General features: G+C 44.4%; 1 long non-coding RNA gene across 1 annotated transcript; it reads left to right on the plus strand.

Annotated features, from left to right (window-relative positions):
• The first annotated feature begins 282 nt into the window (after positions 1 to 282).
• LOC142863874 (uncharacterized) lies at positions 283 to 21,304 on the plus strand. The gene is made up of 3 exons (XR_012914517.1): positions 283 to 497; positions 11,660 to 11,843; positions 21,146 to 21,304. It is a non-coding gene; the product is annotated as an uncharacterized LOC142863874 (long non-coding RNA).
• Positions 21,305 to 21,341: the final 37 nt, after the last annotated feature.

A 21,341-nucleotide genomic window follows, 5' to 3' on the forward strand; every position in this document is an offset into this window, starting at 1 on the left:
GGGAGGTGTGCCGGTTCCATGGAACCAAGCACTGAGGATCCTTCTATCTTGTTCTGCCAAACATGGCTCCAGTTTCCAAGGCCACCTCCTTGGGAGTTTTCCTGGGCTACTAAAGTTCCACTTATAATAACCATATTCCAGGAAGGAGGAAAAGGGGTGAAGATTAAAAGAAGATGTCTCCTCCCTTTTAAGGCACTTCCCAGGAAATACCACGTAACATGTTTACTTAGATGTACTATTTAGAGAACTTGTTAATATGCTAAATAAAGAGAGCTGAAAATACACTGGCAGGTAGGTAGAACTCTCTTCCATGAAGCAATCCGAAGACTCGGGCTCTCGTGGTGGCTCTGCCACACCAGCGTGGAGGCTTCAAGGTTGCCGAGGTTGTCGCCAGTGCCAAGTTCAGCCAGCAGAAAGGAAAGGAAGGAGTGAGGCCGGCGCTGCCGTCGTTAGGAGGCTGCCAGTACAATCTCAGTCCCATGGCCGAGGAGAGTCAGGTCTGGCGTGGCTGCCATCGTGGCTATAGCTTTACCTTGGTGGGAGGTTTATATTATTTTACCCAAAGGGAAAAAAAGAGAGTGGATACTGGGGTACTGTTAGCAATCTCCACTCCACATGTCAGTGGCCAGAATTTAGTCCCCCGCCGCCTCCTAACTGCCGTAGAAGCCAGGAAATGTCTTTTGGTTGAGTGGCAAAGTAACTAGAGAATTAGAGTACTTTTCAGGAAGGAGAGAGTGGATATTGAAAGGAAATCGGCAGTTTCTATCACATTATACGATTAAGCTGCTGAATTACACTTCCTTTACCAGAATTTCAAGTATTTAAGGGCTAGGTTTTTCAAACTGTAAATCACTATTATCGGCTATTTATATTCACGGTAAAATTAATCATGTGATAAAGTAAAACCAATAGAAAATCTGTCAATAACACCTGACAATAAATTGATTTCTATATTATGGTTTTTGACAGAAACTAAAACTATTTGTACTACGTCAATCAACATTTTAACTGCCATGTCCATAATGCCTTGTCATGTCTTATCTTCACCGTGCTAGTGACTTTGCCAATATTATTTCCTGCTCTGGAAACATGCCGCTCCTTTGTTTCTGCATTGCTCTTCTCCAGCCGCTGAGGTTGCTCCTCCTCAGCAACTGCACCTCTTCTGAGTCTGCTCTGCAAATGCCCGCGTCCCTGCCTGTCAGGAGCACGCTGGCACTCCGCACTCTGCCCAGGCAGCCCGGCCTGGCCCAGGCTCCTGCCGCTGATCCGCTTCACGCTTCCCTTCTTCAGCTCTTATGCATGTACGCACATGCACACTAGAGAATTTCTTGTCTTTAATTTTTTAAAAAATTACCAGAATTATGAAATATAAAATGCCAGAGAAGTGCACAAAGCATAAACGTACAGTGTAATGAACAATGAAAAGTCAAACACGTGGGGAAACATACGGAAAAGACAAGGTGGCTGCGTCCTGTTGACTGCTCCCGGCTGTCACCTCGCACGATGCCGCCCTTTCTTCTCTCTCCAAGTAGCTGTTATCTTGGCGTGTGTGGTAATGCCTCTTTTGCTTCTTTAAATTTAGTTTTACTACCTATGTATACATATCTAAAAAATATAACTTTGTTTTAAAAGTCCATTTAAAAGTGGCCGGGCGTGGTGGCTCACGGGGTAATCCTAGCACTCCGGGAGGCTGAGTTGGGCAGATGGCTCAAGGTCCGGAGCTCGAAAGCAGCCTGAGGAAGAACAAAAACTCATCTCTGCTAAAAAAATAGAAAGACACTAGCTGTACAACTTAAAATATATAGAAATAATTAGCCGGGCATGGTGGCACATGCCTGTAGTCCCAGCTACTCGGGAGGCTGAGGCAGGTGAATTGCTTGAGCCGAGGAGTCTGAGGTTGCTGTGAGCTAGGCTGACGCCACGGCACTCTAGCCCGGCAACAGAGTGAGACTCTGTCTCAAAATAAAATTAAAAAGTTTATGTAAATGAATCATATTGTATTTATTCTTTTGAAGCCATATTATTAATAAGCACATTTGAATTTAGAGTTGTTAATCTTCAGGGTATTGAAACTTTCTATCATTATGGGGGAACCCTCTTTATCTTCATTAATGTATTTATCTTGCTTTTAACAAAGTCATTTACAGCATCATTTTAGTTAGTATTGGAATGAGACATTTCTTCCACTCTTATTCTCAATCCTGTATTCTTATGTTTTGGATATCTCTTATAAACAGCACATGACAGAGCTTAAATCTAGGCTTTCAATGTTTGACTCTTACCTGAGACATTTAGGACAATTACATTTAATATAATTGCTGCTGTATTTGATTTTAAATCTACCATTTTAGTTCACATTTTCCATTTATCCCATCTGTTTGATCTGTCTTTCTTTTCTTTCCTTTTGGTTTGAGTTGGTGCTATGGTTTGTGTTCCCTCCAAATTCATATGTTGAAATCCTAACCCCAAAGGTGGTGTATTAAGAAGTGGGGCCTCACCTTTTCTCATGCCAGTAAGTGGTGCTAGCTTTAGGCCAAGATCCCAAGCCAGAATTACAGAGTGAAACTCAATTCTTTCCTCTCCCCATGACCCTGTCTGTCTGAATAACACTCGCTTGGCATTGCGTCAGTCCATCTACTTCTCTTCATCCCCACTGCCGTACGTCAGTTCAGGATTTGTGTGAATTATTACAGCAGACATTTAAAACTGGTCTTTCTGTATTCAGCCGTGCTCCACTTGAGGACATTCTCAGTGTCACAGCAAATGCTCATTCTAAAAATCTGTCTTTGCCAGAGATGCTGCTAAATACCCCACCGTGCACAGGACAGCTCCCCCAGAAAAGAGTTATCCAGTCCAAAATGTCAATGATGCTGAAGTTGAGAGATCTTGTTCCAGAATATCGTATCCTTGGCAAGTCTTCTCTTAGGCTTAAGTGATCTGTTCTTTCGCCAACATGGCAATTATTGCAATGCATTTTATCGGTCTGTTTGTCTCACTCCTGTGGAGGGCAGAGTTTATATCTTATTCAGTATCGATTCCTCATTCTTAGCACAGTGCCTAGAGCAATGAAGATGATCATTAATGTTTTCTGAATTACATTGCAGTCGAACATGCGTATCATCAACCCAGAAAAGAGCGTCTTCTTTAGCCTACTCCAGCCTCGTGGGAGGGCTTAACTTTTCTCCTTATCAAACCACGTGAGAGGAAGAGGCTCAACTACAATTAGGATTCAGAGAATTTGGAGTGAGGAGAAAATAAATTTAAAACTCTTTCTTCTATTTGGACTGTGCTTTGAATTGTTCCTTTCTCCGAGTCCCATGCAGCTGATAGTAAGAAGGCCCTGGGAGAGGCGGGGCGTGGGACTTGGAAGGGACCCTCTCTTTCTCTGGCAAGGACAGGGTGGAGTCCGGCAGGCAGGACAGCATGGGTTGGGCTGTTAGGCTGGTGTGCTCTAGTCTTTAAGAAAACGCTCTTTTCTTTGGATGGGTTATTCCTTTGTGAGAGTGGAAGGCCTTGCTGGCTAAAGGCAGGATGTGGGCTGGCAGAGAGGAGCCAAGGGGCCAACTTCTAGCCTGGGCCGTGGGAAGACGGGCAGGGGAGTCCTCGGGCATATACTCCGTGCAGCCCCCACCAGGCGCGTTAGTTTCCAGGGCTACTATGGCAGAGCGCCACAAGCTGGTGGCTGAAAACAACAGTAACTTATTCGCTCACAGTTCTGGAGGCTGGAAGTCTGAAGTCAAGATGTGCTCAAGGTTGGTTCCTTCTAGAGTCTCGGAGGGAGAATCTGTTCTGTGTCTCTCTCCGTGGGTCTGGTGGTTGCTGGCAATTATTAGTGCTAATGGCACGTAGCTGTCTCACTCCAATATGTGCCTGTGTTGCCCACAGCCTTCTTCCCTGTGTGCCTCTGTGCGTGTGTCCGTCCTCTTGTTGTAAGGACACCAGGGACTGGATGTAGGGCCTAGTACTCCACTCAGAACCCACTCCAGCATGACCTCATCTTAAATCATTGTATCTGCAAGGACCTTATTTGAATTTGGAGGGACACTATTTAACTCACATAAGAGTTGGAATCTCATAAGTAGTTTCTAGTCAAAGCCCTGTAGAATTAAGTGTATATTTTTGCAGACTGTCCGCTTTGCAAATATCTGTCACAAATTTATTGTGGCAGGAGGTGGTGTATCTAAAATTCGGAAATCCCTTTTTTCTGGCTATCCTCATTGTAACTAATATATTTAACCTTGGTTGTGGCTCCTTAAATGTAGGTAAAGCCTAATTTATTTTACATATCTGGTATTCTGCTTACATTTCTTCAATGACCAAGTGAAGGATTACATAGTAGAATATCGTCCTAACAAAAGATTAGGGTAGGCTTACTGAGACTTCGTTCAATATAAGCAGTGATAAGATACCGAGTCCAGAGAATCAGTCAGATAATATAGGAGAAGACCTAGTGTATTATTCTTAAAACTTGCAATTCATATTTATCCCCTAAATTCTGCCAATATTTCATCAACCCAATCCAAACTCTTTTTCTCTCTACAGCATAATCAAAGACATATCAAGCACTTAAAGGCGTTATTTTCTTAAAGTAGTAATTAAAGAAAAACCTCAGAGAATCAGAATTGCTAGGTTTGTGATAGCATTTCTAAAAAGCTGGAGGAGGAGGCAGGCGTTGCAGCCTGAGTTCTAGCAGACGGCATTGCAGTCAGCTGCACCACAAGTGCCTTTTGCAGTGATTTGAAACCATAGAAACAAATCAAAGCTGCTGCCCATGTTTGCGTTGAGCTGAGATTGCATGTGCGTGAACTGTGGCGCACCAAAAATGGTAAGAGTTTTCATTAGCCAAAAATAGATTCAGGTACATTTGTCCTGTCTCTATGCATTTGTGGACGCTTATTTATTTTGACAGTTATGTAATCATCTCTCTGGTCTCCTGACGTCCTCGAGAAAGTGACTTCAGTTGTTTTCTATGGTAATTTGAATCGGGGTGAGGATAAGTTGAAAATAAATAAGATTGCAAAGCTGAGCTGCGGGCTGACCATTAGCAGCCTGGCTGTAAAACAACCCCCCCATAAACGGCTCGGCGTCACCGCAGCGCCTGGCCTGATGGGGGCAGGGCGTGCGGCTCAGAGTGCCTGGAAGACAGGTGGGAAGCAGCGTCTTTGGCACACGGGCTAGGGAAAAAGCCTTGTCCTATTCTTGTCAGATGTAATACCACTGGAATAGAAATGAGAAATAGAATCGAATGTCCTGGGCATTAAAAAACTTAACCACAAAGGAACATGAGCTGTTTTATTTCTGTTGAGAATCAGCCTTGATGACGTAAAACTTTTGGGGATAGTAATTTAGAGAATCTTCTTCTATTTGATATTATATATGAAATAATCCATACAAATGAAATAGAATCAAATAGAATTGGTTTTGAGTATGTGGCCAATTTAATTTTTTTTCTTCTTTTTAAATCAAGGACAGAAATGTTTTAGAGTAGTAATTAAACTTCAGATTTCTGCAGATGGCTCTACATTTGGATGTTAGAAATTAGACATCTCCATATGATTCTCCTCCCTTCTCCTACTAGCAGTCATATATTGGCAGCCCAAAGATTAATCTATCTCTCAAGTGTGTTTCTTTTGATATTTACAGTTTCTTTAAAATTGTTTTGAATGTGAATATCTTTGGTCTTCCAGTTGGTATTCCCTGCCAACTTTGTTCTTTGATTATCCATTTTTTCGCTTGTCCTTCCTAAGGTGTCTGGCCACATTTTCTATGCCATTCTAGCATTTATCTAATGTCATTTTCTGTATCTCAGGTAATTGTTTTCCTCAATTCTTCAAACTGCTGCTATTCTTCATTCTAGATTCCTGAATATTTGCTTTCCCCATTAAATTTACCGTAATTATTTATAATTTGCTCAACTGTTTTCCAATGTGGCCGTTTACTCTAACGCTGCAAGAGCAGGGTAATGTACAACAAAGAAACAACGCTGACAAAACTGGCTTAATTTCTAGGTACTCACCATTGCTCTGGAGTTGACAAGCCGGCTGACTGGAGATGGAACTGGTATTAACACATAGTCAGTTTCCCTCTGCTTCTACCAGGGCCATCGCCTTTGTTGGCTATTAATTGCGGCCTGGAAGTCAGGACTAGTGACAAAGACAGAACAGTGGGAAAGGTAAGGCATCAGACCCTATGAATGCCTCCTTCCTAATTCTGCTTCCGTATCCACCCCTCTACCACACAACCTATGCTTAAAGAGCAGTTGGCTCCATCCTCAACTCAGGCAAATATATCCTAGTTGTTTTACGTCATTTATTGTGGCTCCCCTGTATCCTTTTCAGACCAAGGAGATATGAGGAGAGGTTGGCTAGGGCTTCTGGAAAAAATTTCTTCACATTTAAGTAGGTAACACCGGAAAATCAGATCTTTTCAACCTCTGAACTTTACCTAGTCTGGGTGTGACAGCTATCTTGCTACCCGCTGAGGAAGAAGCCAACAGACGGATAAGGGAAGAACCGATAGAATTGCAGAGAAGCTCAGCGGGGCCTTGACAGGCCATGGCGGGAGCTGCCCTACTTCTGTTGTTTCAGACACTGCACCCGGGCTTTCTGCTACTCACAGCCAGAGGCATCTAATGTCAGTCTCCTAAATTTGCCATGTCATTAAGAGGCAAAATACCCTGACTTAACCTCCAGAAATCCATTTGTTCCTTTGTTGTCCTTGGGAACGTAAACACCTGTAGATAAGGATTCTTTCTCTGGGAAAAATCCTCATGGAACAATTAGTCCAGTGTTATGCTGAGAAAGTTACTAGTTATTGATGATTACTATAATCTTCATTTTTTCATTTAACCACTATTACAATTTGGTTATAATTATTATACGTGTATCTGCAAAATAATTTTGGGTTTACAAAGTGTTTTGTGTCATTTCATTTAATTCTAATAGCCCTGTGAGGTAGAGGAATTAGATGAAAATGCAAAAAAACAGAGACTAGAAAGGTCACATAATTTGACCAAGATCATAAATCTAGAAAGTGTCAAGGCCAGGACTTAAATCTCAGTCCTCTCTCTGCCCCTGCATCCAGTGCTCTTTCCGCCGCCCGTTGCTGGAGGCGGGCGCAGGCCCAGGGCCGGGCGCAGGAGCTCCAGGCCGCGGCGCGGAGCGGGCTCTGCGCAGGCGCGGGCGGGTCCCTGCGTCCCCTGAGCCGCGACCTCAACTAGCGGGACGGTCTCGCCCGTGCTGCCGGGTTCTAGCATCCCACGGCTCGGTAGCCGAGAACTGCGTGCCAACAGGGCGGAGTCGTGCGGCGTGAAGCGGGCGGCTTCCCCGCGGCCGGAGCCGCCCGCGCGCTCTGCCCGCCGCTGCGCCCGCCCCGCGTCGTGCGCCGCCGGGAAGCGTCAGCAGTTGACAGAGGCGCGCCGACCTGAGCTGGCTTCATAGCACAAGGCACAGGCTCCTCATTCACGGAATAATTTTACTCTGGAGCTGCGAAAATCATTTGTTGATAAACTGATCTTGTCACTATGACTCTTGGGGCACTTTTGAAAGGGCGTAAAAAGCCAGTCCTGCGGAGTGGTTAAGATGCTTATTTATTATACGCTCGAATGGTGGGTGTCCACAATTGATTTCCCTTCACTATTTTAATGAATCGTGTGATATTTGCTGCCTCACTAGATCTGGGTTTGCAAATTTCGCACTATGGAGGCTATTTTTTCCTAATCAATATGTCAGCAATTTGAGAAAATTGCCATCAGGGAAGCCATGTGCTTTAGTTGCAGTTTCACAGTCCTAAAGCTCATCTTCACACAGACAAATTTTTAAGTCAAAGAAAATGTAGCACAGCAGGACTTTAGTCTCTTGACTAGAAATTGGTCATGTTAGAAAGCAGGAAATTATATTTTCAGAAAAAGCGTAAAGAATTGGTTTGTGTGGCCGGGCGCGGTGGCTCACGCCTGTAATCCCAGCACTCTGGGAGGCTGAGGCGGGAGGATTGCTCGAGGTCAGGAGTTCGAAACCAGCCTGAGCAAGAGCAAGACCCTGTCTCTACTATAAATAGAAAGAAATTAATTGGCCAACTTGTTATATTCGACATTTCCAAGGCCGCAGGACTGAGAGAGAGAGTCACCGAGGCTGTAATTATCAAAAGGAGTTTTATTGTCTAGCTCAAGCTAGGGTCCGAGGCCCCAGAGTGCCAGCGCAGTGGCCTCTTCTTCAGGCAGGGACCCTCCTTTGTGTGCTAGTGCCCTTTTATAGCTCAGTTGTTTACACGCTGGTCATGCATCCATCCCCACAGTGATTCTTACTTCATCCTGCCCCTGATAGGCTCCGACCTGTTCCGGGTCCTCGCTGAGAGACTCCGGTTTCCGCGTTCTTTGTCTTTCTCCTCTGCATCCCATAATGTACTCACAATGCCTTGCGGTTAGCAGACAAGCAGTAAACAGAAGCTGGAAGGTGTCCATTGTCCTTATAGCCCAGTATCTTACAAATTAATATATACAGAAAAAATTAGCCGGGCATGGTGGCGCATGCCTGTAGTCCCAGCTACCCGGGAGGCTGAGGCAGGAGGATTGCTTGAGCCCAGGAGTTTGAGGTTGCTGTGAGCTAGGCCGACGCCTCGGCACTCACTCTAGCCTGGGCAACATAGTGAGGCTGGTCTCAAAAAAAAAAGGAACAAATTTACGTATTGGCTGACTAGAAATATTGGGGTCATGGATACAGAAGGAAAATAACTAGCGGGGGTGTAACAAAGATTGGAGACAGTCTAGCTGGGTGTGGCCTACAGTCGTCCTTGCCTTTGCTCTTGGAAAAGAGATGCTGGAAATTGGGTCCTCAGAGGAATGATGTGAGTGCAAATAAAACCTGTGTTAGGTCTCCTAAGTGACAGAAGCCCAACTCATACTGGTCAAGTACAGTAGAATTTATTGGCTTATATAACTGGGATGGCCAAAGGGCAGACTGGACTCCTGACTGTATTCAGCACTCAAATGATTGCATCTTTTAGTTCTTCTCTTTGGGTATTGGCTTCGTTCTGTTTGTGAGCTCGTGGTACACACCAGAAAAGGTGGCTACAGCTTTTCTTCCCCCAGAATGCATATGTAAATTCTAGGAGAGAATCTCATTAGCCCTGTTTAGGGCATAAACTCGCACCCAGCTAGTCGCTGTGGAAGGCGCTGGGCCTCTGCTCGCGCCGGGGTTCAGGCAGCCGGGGCTGGCAGTTCGCCTGGCGCTCGAGTTGCAGAGTGGGGAGTTTATGCAAAGGTGGGGATTTTGGACAGGCTAAGTCATAAATCTACTTGTAGATTTCTTTAAAAGTCTTCATATTTAACACTGAACCTAAAGCTATGAAGCTAAAAACAAAAGTGAGTTATGGATAAGCTTTTCCAAATTACTCAGAAATGCTTTGCCCTAAAATTAGAATGAATGAAATAATCAGAACTAAATAAGATTTAAAGTAGGTAGTGTGTGCTCTTTTCATCTAATTCATATCTTCCCTGTAAACTTGTTATTAAACGAACTATGTATTAATACAAATTGCTAAATATAAAATAATTGGTAATTTAGAAGATTGAAATAATGAATTAGACAACTCTCTCATAATGGCAGAATCCATCCTCGATTATTAATTTGTTTCTATACTTGGGTAAATCTAATGTAAACCATAAGATATTGGAAATTAAGTGGATCATTAAACCTTAATGATATTGGTAATTAGATTGGGTTCAACGGAGCAGACTCTGAGATGGAAGATATGTAGAAGATTTATATAAAAAAGGGAGGAAGGCAGGATTAGGCAGAAAGAAAAATAGATCTGCCATGCGATTGCAGCTGAGATCTCAGCCAACCCTTAGGAGCTCTGGAGCGAGGGTGGCCCTTCAAAGTTGTTCTAAATGGAGACAAGGGGGCCAGGACTTTGTACTTCTACAATGGCTAGCCATTGGATACAGGCTGACCCAGGGGGGTGAAAAGGACATAAACGTGGTCCAGGCAGCTCCCTCAGCTGAGGGCAATTCCTGGGAAGGGACTCAGCTGTGAGGCCAGCAGACCACCCTGCGGGCCTGGAGAGGCGGGCGCCTCAGGGCTGCAGGAGTGCCTGCGGGACACGCCCGCCACCACGGTGGCTGCTGCTACCGGAACACTCAGAGGCACTACACAGATGCCAGGTGTGCTGTCATTTTTGTCTCTAGGCAGGAAGAGTCTCTTTAGGCCAGAAAATATTTAAACGTTTCCCATCCCCATCGTCACAGCAAACAAGAACCAAAGCAGTCAGATCAAAGAATGCTAATGCTGTTTAGAGGAGGCAGTTACCCGAGAAGACAGAGAATGGATCCAATGTCCCAGCGAGCCAAGAGCCTGGGGTTGACAAACAAAGACTCATCTGGGCAGGACCCTGAAGCAAGACGTCTCTGCCCAGTCAAAATCTTAACAGAACAGCCTGAGGAGAACAGAAAAAGGTTCTCTGGGCCCAGAGTCAATTCCCTTGTGCAAACTACTTGGCTGTGATCAGCAGTGCCTTGGTGAGAGCTGGCACTGACAGTGCGCTATATATTAATAGCTTGTTCGGTACAACTGCGACTACCCAAGTGTTGTTTTTTCCTTCTCCTTAAAAGTCCTTTTATGCTGGTATATTAGGGTCAAATAGGAGGATGTTTCATAACCACTCTCAAGTTGTCCACCCAGCAATTCTGATCATGTTTTCCTTCTCATCTCTAGCTATCTACAAGCCAAATTTCTCCTCCTTGCTAGTCCTGAGCCAGGTCCCTTGGGAGGCAGCAGCTCTCAAAGAAGGGAGAAGTACCCAAAAGGTAGAAATGTGGGAGAAATCATGTTTCCCTTTACTTCCTGCCCCTTTGTTTTCCACATTAACCACACAGAACCTGGACTCGAGCAGAACAGTCTTTGGTGGGTATCGGTGTCCCCTTTGGGAGAGAGAGAGGCTGCAGCCCTGGCCACCACCGCAGAGCAGACAGACGCCTCTTCATTCTTTTATTTGTCTGACAAATAACTATTAAATCTATTATCTGCCTCCCAATCCCAAATCCCACGTGCATTTCTTTGAAGGACAGATTAAATCCTTAAGGAAGGAAAAAATGTGTTCTTACTGTGCTCTAATTTGCAAAGTTAGCTTCTTAGGTCTGACGGAAGCTGAACACAGACGTTCAGCCACCTTCTCCTTTTGCAGAGTGGAGACTTGGGTCTGTTAGAAATAAGCAGCTGACCATTTACTGAGTTAAGTAATTCTTTGTTTTTATTTTTATTTTGTTTTTTCTTTTTTTAATTTTTAAGCATTTCCTTTTAATTATCATTCCATTTTACATATTTCTCATTTTACAGTTGGTTCAATTATTTTGAATAAATTCTTTTATACCCTCATGAGGTCCTTCACATGTAGATACATAGAGATGCCTGTTATGGTTTGAATGTTTGTTCCCCCCAAATCTTATGCTAAAATTTGATCCCCAGTGTTGGAGGTGAGGCCTGGCGGGGGCTGCTTGGGTCTTGGGGGCAGACCCCTCATGGAGGGCTTGGGGCGCGCCCCCAGGGAGCCAGTTCTCAGCTTATTGGTTCACACAAGAGCTGGCTGTTTAAAAGAGCCACCTCCTCCCTCTCGCCTGCTGTCGCCATGTGACACCTGCCCTTTCACCTTCCGTTTTGACTGGCAGCTCCCTGAAGCCCTCCCCAGACACAGCGCTTCCTGTGCAGCCGGAAGCCCCAGAGCCGAATGCCCTCCTCTCTTCTCGTTATGAGCTGCCCAGGCTCAGATGTTCCTTTACAGCAATGCAAGATGGACAAACACAATGCCTGAACCAGATGGTCTCTGCTTTCCTTAAGATTCTGATGTCCAAAGTGAGTAACACCAGCTAAGTAATTCTTGCTGTGGAATCTTGTTGGGGTGCACTACACTTAATATTTAACTCACCTGAAATATTCTTTGCTTCTTAATAAACAAGCATCCCAGATGATTTAGGTAATTTCAGGTGCTTGTCTGAAAAAAGACTTCGGACTTTATTTAATCATTTTATTATTTATTTTTTAATTTGAGTACAATAAGGTATTAAAAGAATGGTTTTTGCTCTTTTTTCATTTCTGAAGTATTTAATTTATCTGCACTAAGGTTGAGGACAGCAGTGATATTAAGTAGTCATCATAAAAACAAAACTATAGAGGTAAGCAATTGGCAGTGGGAACCCACTGAAGACTTCACAAACTTTTTCCCATTGAAGACTTTTATGCAGTGGAGTGGCATAATTAGTCTGCGTTTTAGAAAGATTAAGCTGGTGACAGTGTGGAAAATGAATTTTTAGAAAGATTTATCCATTCCTTTATCCAACAAATATTATGAGTGTTCTCTTCTCTCAAGAAACTTACATTTTTTGAAGGACGGAAATGACAAACAACTATTTACATAACGAGTCATTTGTTTATCCTTGTGATGAGTGCTGTGAATGAGGAGCACAGGGCTGAAGAGGAACGTGGCAGGAGGGAATGGTGGAGAGAGGAAGTTCAGGGAGGCCTTCTAGAGAATAAGATTCAAGACACAGACACAAATTGTATTTGTTGCCTAACAAGAGTAGTAGAGTTGAATGGAACTGGATCAGTTGGGGATATGTCACACAGAATAAAATAGATTCAAAAAAGAGTGGATACTAGGACTCCAGGAAGATTGACAAGTATTTGCCTTAGGCACCTGGGTAGATGATGCTGTTCTCTATCTGAGATAAGAATTTAGAAAAAGCAGATTTGTGAGATTGGGAGGGGAGGAGAGATATTGATTTTGGAGTGTTCATTGGCCGCGTTAGTTAAGATCCCCAGTAGTAACTGGATACAGGAATTTGGAATAAAAGAGAAAGCTTTGGACCGAAGGTCTAATTTTTAAGTCACTAAGAGATAGCTAATCAATGTATATGCGAGATTAGAAGAGATAATTTGTAAATAATTTTAAAAAATGAAAATAGAAGAAACTCAGTACAGAATCTTGAAAACTATTAACATTTAAGGGATAACAGAGGAAGAGGAACTCATGGAAAATACTGAGAGTGAAATAATAGAAAGTCAGGAAAGAAACTTTGTTATCATGGTCCATAGAAAATGGGAAGAACGAGGGCCTGGTCACTGGTGTCAAATGCTACAAACAGCTCAAGTATAGAGTGAAAAGTATCAACTAGATTTAATAAAAGGGTGTCATGTGGCCAGGACAGTTCCTGTGGGGTGGTAGTGAAGGCCAGATTGCAGTATCTGAGCAGTCACTGAAAAATAAGGAGGTGGAGAAACAAAGGTGACAACTCCTTTATGACGTTTGACTATATAGAGAGGAAAGAAGCTGTCATGAGGGTTTAGTAGAATGTAAATACCGTTTCTTTTTCATTTCTTTTTATTTTTTGGCTGATAGAGATCTGAGCATGTGATGAATATTGGAAAAAGCCAATCAGAGAGGGAATGGGCAGAGGCGCAGGAGAGTGGGTGTTGGGACAGAGTGAAGTCCCACAGAGACCAGCGAGGTAGGTCCCACGCACCTGTGGTGGGTATGAGACTTCTGGTTCAAGACAGCATTTATCACTTTCCTTCTGACCTTGTAATGTGGTGATTCCAAAAGAATAAATACATGCAAATTCACAGAAGAGAATGAGAGGTGCCATGGGAAGATGAGAGAGTCCAACACAATTCTAGAAGACAAAAAGTGAATAGAGTCGTCACTGAGGTAGCAGGGAAGCTGCAGCCAAGAAGGTCTCAGAAAAGACATGACTAAGAAAAAAGACAGTTTGCTTGGCAGAACCCACAGAGGGTCAGGACCCGGTGACGATAGGTTCTGCAGACAAAGGTTCAAAATAAGGAGATGGAAGACTGTGCATGCAATAGTCAGCTGCTACAGTGCACAGTGCTGGCCTAACTTCCCCTAATTCCTACTTGGAAGATCAGAAGTTTCTTCTCTAAATAAATTGGACGGTGGCCCCCACCCAGTGACTTCTGAATGGTGTTATTTAGGAACCCTGGTATCATAGCTCGTTCCCTGAGTCATCCTCTTAAGCAAATCAAGTCAGCTGAAAAACTTCATCCATGTTAACAGAACCTCAAATATGAAGGAAGAATAAGGGGCTACTGTGCATCTAGCACCTGTGAAAAACAACCAAATAAACCAACGTCCCTGAGGAAATAGATACAGTGCAAGGAAAGAGAAACACAAATAAATTCTAATTTGTATCCACACAGGGATGAGACCATGAGAAAGAAAATTTAGAGAACCAGAAAAGAGCTCTTGGAAATAGAAAATGTTCATTAAAATTTTTAGAAATTCTATAAAAGAAATGGTAACATTGAGGAATCTCCCAGAAAATAGAACAAAATAGCTAAGTGTAGGGTAGAGATTTCATGCAAATCTCTAAATAAAGATTTTATATAAATTTTATATAAATATAAATAAATTTTATATAAAGCTTTAAAACTGTTGACACACCAAAGAGGAGAAGGAGTTGACGACTGTGGGGGCGGGAGGTCCTGGAAGGGCAGAGGGAAGCGCCGCAGAGAGCCTGGGTGCACAGCTGTGTGAGCTTGAGCCGGCGCCACCTCTTTGAGATTGTTCGTCAGTAAAGTGAAGACAACACTAAAATCATTAAAAAGGCTAAATTAGTTCAAACAAGAAGCAGCACCTACCTTATAGCAAATACTCTCTAAATGTTAGCAATATGACTGGAATCCCTTTTTCTTTGGAAAACCAAGCTCTTGGAATAATAAAAAAAATAGACACACAGAATTTTGTGTACAAAATGAGCATCTGTAGATAAGCCCACACTTCGCTGTCGGCCAGTCGCTTCTGCTGTGGGTTACAAAGATCTGTTCAGTTACTCAGTAGCTTCTTGTTCCGCCTTGTTTTGCTCTTAGTGCGGCACTGAGGAGCACGGGGCACAAGGATAAAAAGCTTGGTGTATTGGAAAGTTAATTCCATCACACAAACAGATGTAAAATCGCAACGGTTGCGAGATCCACGAGAGCCAGGTGACAGCAGGATTATCTGTTCTCGAGGTTTAAACTAGTGATGAAACAACAGCGGCGGCAGTCTTTTCCCGGCGGCCAGGCCTGGGCGGGGGCTCGCTCGGGCGCGGAACCGCGGGCAGCAGGTCCCAGGGGCTCCCTGTGCGGGAGCGGCCCTCAGTGGACAGGGGGACAGAGCTTCTCTGGAGGGATATTTCCTTCCTCTTTGCTTCCTTCCTCAGTGATATCCCACCCTCCTCAGCTGCTGTGCGGCCTGTGCGGTGTCGCGATGATGACAGTGTTCGCTGTCGCTGTCCGTCGTGTGTGAGTTCTCCACAAGTTCGAGCCGAACCCATAATCTTTAGGTTCCCCGTCAGTGCGAAGCAGGGCGCTCCAAGGCTTTGTGTTTTCAAGTATTAGAAACGTTAGTTGGTTGGTTCGGAAGATGTATAAATCAGGGCACATGGCTGCAAGTGGCAGAAAGACTTCTCAAATCAACTTTATCAAAAAGAAACACTTGTGTCCTGCATACCTGGGAAGCCTGGCATTCAGCTGACTTCAGGTGTGGTTGAGTGGGAGAGCCTAAATGATGCTAGAGGTTTCCCTCTCTCTGTTCCTCATCTCCGCTTCTTTCTGTTTATGTTAGCACGTTGACTTCTTTTTCTTGTGATATATTACAAGATTATTTTACGAGATTACTATGATTACAAATTTATTAATAAATCTTCCCAGAACTGTGACTCCAAAGGCAAAAAAGGAAGCGTCACTAATCTGAGCTAATCTAACAGTCACGCGGGGCTTTGACCGGCCACCTGGGGCCTTGCGCTCGCCTTGGCCGCTGCTGCTTGAGGCAGGGCCTGCCTGGCCCTGTGTGGCCTGCTCGCCCCTGCGTGGCCCTGCGTGGCCCGCTCGACCCTGCGTGGCCCGGCGTGGCCTGCTCGACCCTGCGTGGCCTGCTCGCCCCTGCGTGGCCTGGTGTGTCCCGCTCGCCCCTGCGTGTCCCCGCGTGTCCCGCTCGCCCCTGCGTGGCCTGGTGTGGCCCGCTCGCCCCTGCGTGGCCTGGTGTGGCCCGCTCGCCCCTGCGTGTCCCGGCGTGTCCCGCTCGCCCTTGCGTGTCCCGGCGTGTCCCACTCGCCCCTGCGTGGCCTGGTGTGGCCTGCTCGCCCTTGCGTGTCCCGGCGTGTCCCGCTCGCCCCTGCGTGGCCTGGTGTGGCCTGCTCGCCCCTGCGTGGCCTGGTGTGGCCCGCTCGCCCCTGCGTGTCCCCGCGTGTCCCACTCGCCCCTGCCTGGCCTGGTGTGGCCTGCTCGCCCTTGCGTGTCCCGCTCGCCCCTGCCTGGCCTGGTGTGGCCTGCTCGCCCCTGCCTGGCCTGGTATGGCCTGCTCGCCCCTGCGTGGCCCGGCGTGTCCCGCTCGCCCCTGCCTGGCCTGGTGTGGCCTGCTCGCCCCTGCGTGGCCCGGCGTGTCCCGCTCGCCCCTGCCTGGCCTGGTGTGGCCTGCTCGCCCCTGCGTGGCCCGGCGTGTCCCGCTCGCCCCTGCGTGTCCCCGCGTGTCCCGCTCGCCCCTGCGTGTCCCGGCGTGTCCCGCTCGCCCCTGCCTGGCCTGGTGTGGCCTGCTCGCCCTTGCGTGGCCTGGTGTGGCCTGCTCGCCCCTGCCTGGCCTGGTGTGGCCTGCTCGCCCCTGCGTGTCCCCGCGTGTCCCACTCGCCCCTGCGTGGCCTGGTGTGGCCTGCTCGCCCCTGCATGTCCCCGCGTGTCCCGCTCACCCCTGCCTGGCCTGGTGTGGCCTGCTCACCCCTGTGTGTCCCGGCGTGGCCTGCTCGCCCCTGCGTGTCCCGGCGTGTCCCGCTCGCCCCTGCCTGGCCTGCTCGCTGCTGCCACAGGCGGTGTGCAGGCCGTCTCCATGGAGGCTCGCGCTGCCACGCGCAGGTGAAGCCGTTACCGCATGTCACACCGCGAGAGAAAGAGGAGGCAGACCTGCTTTTCTTCTCGTTACACCGTTGACTTGATGGCCACATTCAGTCTCAGTTCTTGGGGAACCCAGCGGACGTGCTTTGGGCGTGTCTGTTGTCAGTGCTGGGCAGGCGTGTTTGGCAGTGGCAGTCACGCTCATTCACATGCCATATTATGGGATTGTTTTGTCTTTTTTCCTTCTTTTTTTTTTTTTTTTACATTGATGAAGATTCACCTTATCAGAACATATGGGATTGCTTTTATTGAGCTTTTTATTCATTCATTTATTCATTTTTGCTGTTGACAAGCTTTTGTCAAGTACCAAGAACAGGCCTGTACAGAACAAAAAGTCATGGCCTCTGCCCTCATCAAATTTACAGGGTAGTGAAGGAGAAAGACAGTCTCACTCACACACACACACACACACACACACACACACACACACACACACCCTCCCTTTGAGGTGGTTTCGAACACTGTAGGGTCACATAACAAGAGCAGGGACAGCGGGTGTCAGAGACGCCGTCTGACACGGGTTACAGGAAGGCGGAGCTCGCCAGACGGGCGGAATGAACAGTGAGGAGCGCAGGGAGAAGCTTCCAGGGAGAAGAAACAGCACGCGTGGAGCACTCGAACTGCAAGAGAGTGAGGGGCACAGAATGTGAGGCAAAAGATGAAGCAGGGTCATGAAAGGCCTTGCAGGCGGGACGAAGACTTTTCTCTCTTTAGCCCACATAAAATGAGGAGTCCCTGAAGGGCTTCAACCACGGCAGTGAAACAGTTTGATTTATGTTGGTAAAAATCAGTCTGGTTCATGCATTCATTTATGCATGTAGGCTATGGACTATGAACGCATAAATCAAGACTGCTTGACGGTGTTTGCGGGCTCAGCAGGAGACATTCTGAAGAGTGATGTGCGTTTCCGCAGCTCAGTGCTGAGGGCCGGGGCGGCCGTGGCTCCTAGCTAGCATGCGTCAGAGCGTTACCGCGTGTCTAGCACCGTTCCCAGCACTGCGGATGTTCCCTGTTAATTCCATTAGAAGCCTTTAGGACAGTTAAAAAAAAAGACTGATTGAGCTTGAAATCTTAGTCTGCCACTTACTGCCTATGTGACTCAGCATACGTTACCTAATCTCTTTGTGTCTCAGTCTCCTCATCTGTAAAATGGGGATAGTAATAGTAATTACCTCATAGGTTTGTTATGAAAATTCAATGAGGTAAAATATATACAAGTTAGAAAAGTGCTTTGTGTATGGTGTTATCTATTTGCTATAATTATTATTATTGCTATTATTTAATATATAGCTACTGAGCAGTTCCTTTGAGCCAGGCATTGAGGAAGTAGGAAATGGTTTTTGCAAAGAGTGGCAGTGTTTGCTCACTAGCGATAGCAAGGCTGACAAAGTCGGGTGCTATTTTGAGTACAAACTCAAATGATTGTAGCCTACATGTTTTACAATTATCCAGGCTATTTATGAATTTTAGAGTTAAATAGACTTGAATTTAGTTTCTGGCTTTGCCTCATACTAACCAAGTATCCCCATTTAATAAGCCTCAGTTTCCTTATCTGTAATATGGGGGCTTAAAATCACCTACCCCATACTGTTGCTATAAAGAATAAATTATATTATATATGTCTGTATTTATGCACTAATATATATGTAAAGATTTTAGTACTGTGCATGCCACACCATAAGAACTCACTAAATGGTAAATTATGTATTTTTTCAATTGCCATTCTCCATTCTTAATTGGTATATCTTTCTGATACACTCTCTGAGAAATTAGATTTGTTATTAGCTGTGTAAAATATACCCCAAAGAGGAAGAATACATGCTGAACTAGTATTAAAGTTATTTTTAAGTAGAGGAATGGAAAAAGCAGAACAGAAATAAAAACTTACCTATTTTACTGAAAATACTTACAAATTTCTTAAACCTTTGATGATGAAAATATGCTTATAATTTATTTATATGTTAAAAATAATTATTGAAAAGAAAAGAATAAAATAGTGGCAGGCATATATCCAAAATACTTTCTTAGCTGACAAAAATTAACATTTTATGCAATGGAATGATCTCTACTGGGAAAAAAAATTAACATTTTAAAAACTTGCATAATGTAGTTTTAAATTTTATCTTCCTATTATTATAATTTATAAGAAAACAAATCTAGTGAATTTTACGAAGCATAAATATTTGCTTGTTAAACAATAAAGTCTGAAATGAATATCTGTTTGTCATTTTCAAAACTGTCTTCAAATCTACCCTTCTGATTTCTATTCTTCTTGTCTATAAACATGCATTATCATAGGCTAGAGCTAGATGGATTTAATTATGGTCCAACACAAATGGAAAGTGAAATATGAAAAGGATATTTCCATTTATATAGCAATAAGTTAACATTAAATCTAGCTTTATAATGTTTAACTTTGCGATATCTGGCTAAAACACAATTGCTTGATAGGATGGAAATTAAAACCACTAATGGGATACCTTGTTCTATAATTCAGGGTTGAGGATTATGAAGCTAAGGTCATTATCTTTATTGCTTTGAGGGAAGAAAAGGCAGGTAAACACATTTAAATGAGCCTGTGGGCCTGGGCGCCCTGCAAGGACACCATAGAAGACCAGGTCACTGGCCTCGAGAAATTTATAAGCCTGTGGCAGATAGAATATGATCACTCAAGAAACAAATTAGTAACAAATGCCTGCAAGTGAACTGACTATAGGACAGAGAAAAGAACAACACTTGAAAGAGAAGATCATGCAAAGGAAAAGTGAATTAGAAGGCGAAACACCCAGCAAAATCCTGCAATTCCTCTGCACTCCACAAACCAGAACAGAATTCTAATTCCTGGCGTGCTGGTATTGACAACACAATCTACTGGGAGAGTTTTTTCAGCATTTAAAAACTGGGAGAGGCCTGGTACAGTGGGCGCTATAGTCCTAGCACTCTGGGAGGCTGAGGTAGGAGGAGTTTGAGACCAGCCTGAGCAAGAGTGAGACCCAGTCTCTACTAAAAATAGAAAAATAAGGCAGACTTCCTGGCATCTGCCTGTAGTCCCAGCTACTCGGGAGGCTGAGGCAGGAGGATCACTGAAGCCCAGGAATTTGAGGTTGCTGTGAGCTAGGCTGACGCCACTGCACTCTAGTCCGGGCAGCAGAGTGAGACTCTGTCTCAAAATAAAAATATAAAACTAAAAGAAAAAAGAAATTGAAACTTATTTCCCCCCTTCGTATTCTAAAAATATATATAATAAAATAAAAACTGGGAGGGAGAATAAAGATTTATCTGGCAAATCTTTTTTTTTTAATTTTAGGTAAATACTTTGTTTATAGGCAGCTATGTAGAGGACACGTATCTCATAAAGGAAAGAAATCATACATGCACCTTGTATTTTAAGCTCCAAATGATTCTCCTAAAAATACAAAAGTGTAAACTAGATATTTGGCATCAAAAATTTAAAAGAAGAATGTACTATGTCTCTCTTAAAATAAAGTAATATATTTGTTCCAACCTTGCAGGATACAAATGCTTTTATTTTTTTTTTAGACAGAGTCTCACTCTGTTGCCTAGGCTAGAGTGCTATGGCATCAGCCTAGCTCACAGCAACTTCAAACTTCTGGGCTCAAGTGATCCTCCTGCTTCAGCCTCCCAAGTAGCTAGGACTACAGGCATACACCACCATGCCTGGCTAATTTTTTCTATCTATTTTTAGTTGGCCAATTAATTTGCTTCTATTTTTAGTAGGGACGGGGTCTCACTCTTGCTCAGACTGGTTTCAAACTCCTGACCTTGAGTGATCCACTCGTCTTGGCCTCCCAGAGTGCTGGGATTACAGGCGTGAGCCACCGCGCCCGGCCAATACAAATGCTTTATGTATTATTAAATTTAATTCCTTTTTCATCTCTACACTTTCTCCTAGACTATTGGAATTTCCTCTAACTGATTTCTCTCTTCTTTTTCCTGTATTTTTGCCCTGCTTATTTTTCTTTTTCTATTTGCAGGGCTAGTGAAACTAGACAACTATAGTCCAGTAGTTCCGTAAACTTAAGCTTTAATGGTAAGAAAGTAAAATTAAATTAGGGGGCAACAACATGGGATTACCAATTTTCTTTTTGTTTTGCTAATGACAGACATCAAAAACTAATTTTAAAACACTGAATAAATTTAGTTTTATACAAAATTCATCACATTGTACTTAGTTCTTTTATTTCTTCTTGGACTAGTGAAAAACTGATTACTGGCTGACCCCAGTCTGGAGGCTTGTGACACGCCGCTCTCCTCTCAAACAGCCGGTCTCCCGGCCCGCAGCCTCAGGTTATAAACAGAAGGTTAGTTCTATATTTCCTTTGTTCTATGATTACAAAAAATCTACATTAAAACACTTAAAATTATGTTTACTTTATTGTTAAAGGAAATACA

Source organism: Microcebus murinus, chromosome 23 (assembly GCF_040939455.1).
Source record: "Microcebus murinus isolate Inina chromosome 23, M.murinus_Inina_mat1.0, whole genome shotgun sequence".
Taxonomy (NCBI): domain Eukaryota; kingdom Metazoa; phylum Chordata; class Mammalia; order Primates; family Cheirogaleidae; genus Microcebus; species Microcebus murinus.